General features: G+C 54.3%; 1 long non-coding RNA gene across 2 annotated transcripts; it reads left to right on the top strand.

Moving 5' to 3' along the window:
* Nucleotides 1–1,223: 1,223 nt before the first annotated feature.
* LOC103673807 lies at nucleotides 1,224–7,061 on the top strand. Of its 2 annotated transcripts, XR_571469.2 has the most exons (4): nucleotides 1,224–1,751; nucleotides 2,523–2,718; nucleotides 3,107–3,253; nucleotides 3,889–7,061. It is a non-coding gene; the product is annotated as an uncharacterized LOC103673807 (long non-coding RNA). The 2 variants fall into 2 exon arrangements; XR_005835577.1 differs by having other exon boundaries at nucleotides 2,523–3,253.
* Nucleotides 7,062–7,327: the final 266 nt, after the last annotated feature.

Raw genomic sequence — 7,327 nt, 5'->3', positions numbered from 1 at the left:
CACACACCCGCACACCCACACACACATATCAACACACATCAACACGATCAAGACAGGAACATGTCTGTCACCCTCTGAAGTTTCCTTGGGCCCCTTGGGATCCCTGCTCCCCACCCACCGTCCTGGCTGCTTCTGTCCCTGAGTAGCTGCTGATCTGCTTTCTGTTATCATAAATTCATCTGCATTTTCTGGAATGTCATAGAATCCAAATCTTGCAGTATGTACTTTTTTGGTCTGATTTCGTCCACTCGTAATAATTTTGGGACTCCTCCACCTTGCTGCATGGGTCAATAGTCTACTCCTTTTCGCTGTTGAGAAGTATTCCATTGCATGGAGGTATGGCATTGTCCCCCATTTAATTTCATTCTATTTCATTATTGTTTTTAAGATTTATTTATTTATTTTAGAGAGAGAGTGCACGTGCTCGAATGAGGGGAGGAGCAGAGGGAGAGGGAGAGCATCTTGAGCAGACCCCGCGCTGAGGGCAGAGCCCGACCTGGGGCTCAATCCCACCACCGAGAGATCATGATCTGAGCTGAGATCACAAGTCGGATATTCAATCAACTGAGCCACACAGGCGCCCCTTATTTTTATTTTTTAAATATTTATTTATTCAAGTAATCTCTGCCCCCAGTGTGGGCCTCAAACTCACGACCCCAAGATCAAAAATCGCATCTTCTTCCAACTGAGCCAGCCAGGCACCTTTGTCCCCCATTTTAAAAATGAGGAGACTCGAGTTCACAAAAGGGCTATGCCCAAGGTCACATGGCTGGTAAGTAGTGAACTTGAACTGAGGTGGTTGCATCCAGGGCCAACTCGCCTGCCACCTGTGCCCCCTCTCTAGTGGGGCCACGAGGCCCTTCCTTGTGGTAGGCAGAATAAGGCCCCCAGTGTCTAGGTCCAGGCCCTGGAATCTGTGAATATGGCATGTACGATGACAAGGGGACTAAGGTTGCAGATGCAATTAAAGTTGCTATCAGCTAACTTTAAGATAAAAAGATTTTCAGGGTGCCTGGGTGGCACAGTCAGTGGGGTGTCTGACTTTAGGTTGCGGCCGAGGTGGTGGTCTCAGGGTCGTGAGATCAGGTCCTTCATCAAGTTCCACGCTGAGTGTGGAGCCTTCCTGAGACTTTTCCCCTCTCCCTCCACCCCTTCTCAAATAAATAAGTATATCTTTAAAAAAATAAAAAGATAAAGTGATTTTCTTTGATTATCCTGGTGCATCCAGTGCAATCACAAGGGTCCTGTAAAGTGAAAGAGAGAGAGGCAGAAGAGGAGGTAGGAATCAGATACTGAAGATGCCCTGCTGCTGGATTTGAAGATAGAAGAAGGGGCCATGAGGCAAGGAACATGTGTGGCTTTCACAGGCTGGAAAAGACAAGGAAATGGATTCTGGAGCCTCCAGAAAGAACGCAGTCCTGTCAACACCTTGATTTTACCCAGTGAGACCCATTTCAGGCTTTTGACCCCCAGATCTGTAAGGTAATGCTTTTGTGTTGTGTTAAGTGACTACGTTTGTGGGGATTTGTTACAGAAGCCCTGAAAAACTAATACAGTGACCTTGACTAAGTCCTTCAGGAGGAGTGTCTGTGCTCTGGGAGGACAGCAGAAGCTTCCGCGCATCCAGGAGCAGCTGGGGCAGACCGAGCCTATCAGAGGATGTGGACGCCTGGGCAGAGTGTTTTTACCCTGAGACCCCTGCCCCAAGTTCAGCCCTGGTTCTGGTTGAAAGAGTCCCAAGGACACAGGAGGTAGGAGGTCTCAGAGCTCAGAGATGTCTGGGTAGAATAAATCATTCCCTAGTTCTTTTGGAGCCTCTGGTGAACGCAAGAGGCAGGCATTCTCCACTCATGATCCAGACAGACACAGGCCCTAGCTGCAGAAGAAGCGGAGAGTGTGGGCATGCTCGCCAGTGTCAGCCATGCAGTGGGTGCTCGGAAGGCCGAGAAGTTCAAAGCTCTCGGAGAAGGAGGGGCTCGTGAGAGCCTGGGGGAGCTGGCAGGAAGCGAGAGCACACTTAGCACTCCAGCATCCTAGGCAGAGGGCAGCAAGTGCAAGGCCAGGCTGGGCAGAAGGAGGCTGGGGACAGCATCAGGTCAGGTCTGGACTTTCTTAACAGCCTTTAAGTTGGGGACGGATCTGATCCAATGACGTATGGGAAGGTCCCTCTGGCTGTTTTGTGGGGAACGAGACAGACCACCCAGGAGGCAAACTGTAGTTGTTCAGGTGACAGTGATGGTGGTGGCAGCGAGCTGGAGAGGAGGGGGCATCTTTGGGAGAAGAGGGGGTAGCCGACAGCAGTGGGAAGCCCCCTCTCCCCTGGATGAGCCCAGGCCCAGCTGTGGTGGTGGCTCCACGATTTGACTTCTGAAGGCATTAAGGCCACATCTGGGGCTGTGGTCAGCACACATTCCAGGACTGGCCAAACCCAGCCAAGTGCAAGGCCGAAATAAAACATGTTGAAAAGCCCTGAGTCCCTGAGTGAGTTTGAGGGATCCCTTTATTGTCATGTTTCTTGGCAGGCGGAATTCCCGAGGAGGTCTGAGAAGGTCTTCCTGAGGAAGAGCAAGAGCTGGAGGAAGCTTCCTGATCCCACAAGCATGTTCTCGGTCCACGATCCGGCTGGGCAAGAGGGAAGATGGCAACAAGCTGTCTCGGTGGCCACAGGGGCCCACGTGCCCTTTCCGGCCTTGGGGACAAGGTCTTCATGGAGGCGAGGTTTGGGGAGACCGGCCCCACAGTACTGGGGCACCAACTCCCACGTGGGGGGCTGAGTGGGTGAAGCTGGGAGAGGGAGCCCTCCTCCCCTGTGGGCCCTACCCTCAGGGGGTGGCCCTGACGTGGTGTCCAGGTTCCAAGCCTGAGCCAGTCTCTTACCCCTGACCAGGGCTCTGGGTCCTGGTCCTTGTCTGCCCCTGCCCTGGTTATCAGCAACCACATCTTCCACTGTGATGGGCTCAGTGATGTCCCCTCAAGTTCGGTATTCGGAGTCCTAAGCCCCCAGTAACTCCGAATGTGATTGCATTTAGAGACAGTGTCTCAAAGAGGCGACTGAGTTAAAGCGAGGTCATTGGGCCCTAATCCAATGTGTCTGGTGTCCTCGCAGGAAGAGGAGATCTGGACCCAGACACGAGCAGATGTAAGACGTGGTGAACCTACACGGAGGGGGTGTCAGCTCTGACCCAAGGACAGAGGCCTCAGAAGAAACCAGCCTCGCCGACACCCTGATCGCAGACTTCCACCCTGCAGATTGGTGAGAAACCCTGTTTCTAATGTCTAAGCCATCCGTCTATGGCAGCCCTAGCCAACCCACACACCTCCCATCAGCCCTACCAGCCGCGGACACGGGCTGTGAGCTTCCTGCGTGCCAGGCTTGGAGCCGGGCCCGCTCCGTGTGTCACTTCACTCCTCACTGACCCTGGAAGGTAAAGATCGGGGACCTTGTCGGGTCAGCCTGGCTCTGCTAGTGTGATCTCAGCTAAAGTGCTCTGCCTCTCTGGGCCTTACTTCCTCAACTGCCCACGAGCCCCAGAGTAGTACGTGCACCCTAGACTGGTTTTAAGGAATGATTTAAAACGTATGAAAGGGGGCACCTGGGTGGTGCAGTCCATTGAACCTCCAACTCTTGGTTTCAGCTCAGTCATGAGCTCAGGGTCGTGGGATCGAGCCCCATGTTGGGCTCTGCACTCAGTGCAGAGTCTGCTTGAGAATCTCTCTCCCCTTCTCCTTCTGCCCCCCTCACCCCCCCCCGGCTCATGCTGTCTCTCTCTCAAATAAATACATCTTAAAAAAAATAATAAAATAAATAAAATGTGTGAAGGGTTTAGAGCATTTCCTGGAACACAGTTGGTGTTCATTAAGGTGGCTATGACCCTTCTCATTTTCCAGATATGAAAATGGACACTCGAGGTTCACAGCGGTAAGCAACGTGTCCAAGGACACACGCTGGGAAGCAGCGAAAGAGCAAGGAGGACCCTGCTCTTCCGACAGCCTCCGGTCCCATCCTCTGGCTCCGCGTTCCAGGCAGCCCCAGAAGGAGATGAGATGGTGCCCGGGGTCCTGGGAAGAGACGAGAACCTTGGACTCTGAGTGGTCTGGTATTGTGAGCATATCGTAGGGTACCAGCACCCCCAAAGGCTGCCACAGCCTCGCTGCTTCCATGTTAACAGCCATGCTATTCCCTGAGCTCAGAGGCCTGCATGGCAAGGAGGGACTTCTTAGGGTTCTGTGGCCCTCACCGGACAGACCTTTATCCAGAAACTTAATAGGTCTCCTTGATTTGCCTCTTTACCCAGTAAGGGGTGCAGCCCACATTTCCTGTACCTTCTGCAGGCTCCCATCATAGTCTCCACTCTGAGCCTGGCTCAGAGGTAAGAAGAGCCAGCAAATCTGGCTTAGAGGCCACACTATCAGCCCTGTAGCACAAGGGCCCACCAGGTGGGGACATGGTTCCCTGGACCACAGACTGAAACAGGTCTCTGTGCGCCCTCTGACTCTTCACACTCACATCGCCCTCAGGTATCCTGAGCTGCTGTGGCTTTTTTTTTTTTTTTCCCCCTGAAAAGAGAGCTGGGCACCAAAAAAAGGTTCAGCAGCTCCCAGGCTGACTTGCAAAGATAGAAGGTACCACTCCCAGCTGCCCATCCACAGATCTCTTTAATCTGGCCTGTACTGGGCAGGGGGTGGGGTGGGATGTGTTTCTGAATCTCCTTGCCCCCCATCCCGGGATATGTGCCAGAACCATCTTCTTTGGCCGGGGCATCTGGGACAGCCTCCTCATCAGGCTTCTGTCTTCTCTGCACCCTGCATGAGCTCTCTGTCCTGAGTGGGTCTCCCCCGCCCCTGAAATCTTTGTGTATCTGACTCTCTGTGGGCCCTGCAGGCCTTGGCACATCTTCTCAGTCTGAGAGACTTTCCCATCTCCCTGCCCTGTTCCCCACACCCAGCCCATGGCAGACATACCAACAGATCTTGGCCCTCCTTCCTGCTGGGCCCACCTGGAGACCCCAGGCCCCAGGCAGCAGGACCACTTGGTCACAGATGGCACGTAGATGAAACCCATCTGCCACCCCTGAACAAGTTCAAGTCCCCAGGTGTCTCCCGGCTTCCACCTTCTGCTTGCTAAGACGGTTCCAGCCTCAGTTTGCCCATCTGCAGGATGAGAGAGGAGACCCCTACCTACGCCTTCATTCTAAGGAGTGAAGAGCGTGAATCAGACTGTCTTCACTTGGGCATCTGTGTCCTCGGGGTCTGCCCCCGCTCCCACCCCAGCACATTTCCTTCTACCTATGGATTTCCACTGTGACCCTTAACAGCTCTCAACAGGTAGCTAAACGCAGTTCATGATGTACCCACCTGTAATTGGAGGGATATTGAAATTATCTGCGCAGACGCTGACTCATTCGCTGGAGCCTCCCGGCTCTCTGAGCTGCACATCCTGTAAGATGCTGGAGCAGGAGATGCGAGCTGGGAGACCTGGTTTCTTCCCAGTCTCCGTTCTGTGCCTTGAACCTAACCTGTGGGTATCTGGACAAGCCCCTGGCCCCTCTGACGCCAGGTCCCCATTTGCACACTGAGCGAGGTCAGAAAGGGACCATCAGCCGGTGCACTGGAGTGGGTGGGGCCCTGAACGGGCGGCTAGTGCCAGGTCTGCGCAGCTCCGTGCTGTCCCTGTGCTCCAGCCAACTGTCACTCCTGTCTTGTGCAAATCCATCCTGCATCGTCTAACTCTCCAACTATTGAAGAAGATGTCAGAAATCTAGATTTTAGTGTGAAATTTCCTGATTTTTACCCCCTGGCAGTGAATTCAAAATCATATAAAACAAACAGTGTGGGGGCCAAAGAAAACATGCCAGTGTGTGCCAGACTGGGCCCGGGACCCCTGCTTGCTCATTTTGGCCTGGAAAATCTCGATCTGACATTTAGTGCTATGGCTCTCATCCCGGCTACACACTAGAATCACTTGGGGATTAGAAGAAGCTGACCTCCCAGATTGAAGGTCTGAGTGCGAGGCATCTGGGTGAACATGAGACACCTGGGGTGAGGCTGCATCTTGGCTGTGTCATGCACCGGCAGGGTGACCTGGGTCACGGACGTCACATCACTGGGTCTTGTCTTTGAGATTGGAGCGGCGGAGTGCGTAGGCAGGGCAGGGAGGATTCATTCACATGAAGGAACAGGCACATATATGGTATTCAGTGAATGAAGGGCTAAAAAGGAATTGGTAGCTGCTTTTGACTTGGTGGGCTTGAATCTTGCCTTGGAAAAACAATGCCATTTTCTTGCAAGACTGAGTCAATGGAAAGGTGTCCCAGGGTTGGGGGGTTGGGAGACATGGGGCTCAGCTCCACCTCTGTGTGGCCCACTGTGGAGTTTGGGACGAGCTCAGTGTCACCTACTTTAACAGTGTATTGGCCAAGGCTCTCTTTTCATTGTGAATGCCAAAAATTCACCCCAAACCTATCTAGGGGTGGGGCATGGACTTCATTCATAGCTTCTGGTGTACCCAGCACCCACAACGGCCCACGGAATCCTCAGTAGCCTTAGAGGGTAGGTAGGATTGGCCCATTTGACGAAAACAACGGAGGGTAAAGTAGTGTGACTCCCTCAGGGAGACCGGGGAGGAGGAGCACAGCTGGTTTTGGACCCCAAGACACAAGCATCTCTGACTCCCAAGATTTGGGAGGCGGATGCCTTCAGGGGCTGGGCAGGTAGGGCAAGCAGAGAGAGGGGGGCTAGGTTTGTGGTCAAGGGGAGAGAGCAAAGACTGTCCTTTGCCAAACCCTCATCAGCTCTTTGGGGCTCTTTTTCAACCAGGCCTTGGCTTTTGGACTTCTCTGTTGGTCTGAAGGGCCCAGACTGCAGCCAAAGGAACTCACATTAAAAATAACAGTAATAATAAGAAAAACTGAACACAAGTCGGCTGGCCAATGAAGGTCCACGGGCCCCTAGTTCTCGAGCCCTTGCAGCTCCTGCTGAACCTGCGTCTTCTCCATTCGTCTCTCCGACAGACCGCGAGGAGTGCAAAAGGAATCCGAGGGCCTGCGGAGTCCCGCCCAGGGCTCCGGAGCCGGCGCAGTGCCCCGCTCCCCGCGTCCCCAGCCTCCGCCCTGAGGACCGAGAACACGTCTCCCGGCTCCGGCTGGTAACGACCCTGGGCAGCAGTCCCCGCCCCAGGCCGGGCGGGCAGCACCCTGACCTCTCCCTTCCCCCGCCAGCCCCCTCCCGGGCTCCCACCCCCTTCACTCCTCCCCGCCCCCCGCGCCGGCCCCTCGGCCGTCTGATCTGGCTCCGGCCTCCCGCCGCCGGGTCCTCCCCCACCGCCCGC

Source organism: Ursus maritimus, unplaced genomic scaffold (assembly GCF_017311325.1).
Source record: "Ursus maritimus isolate PB19 unplaced genomic scaffold, ASM1731132v1 scaffold_19, whole genome shotgun sequence".
Classification (NCBI taxonomy): domain Eukaryota; kingdom Metazoa; phylum Chordata; class Mammalia; order Carnivora; family Ursidae; genus Ursus; species Ursus maritimus.
Note: the sequence above shows the minus strand (reverse complement) of the source record. Positions and strands in the feature narration are given on the sequence as shown.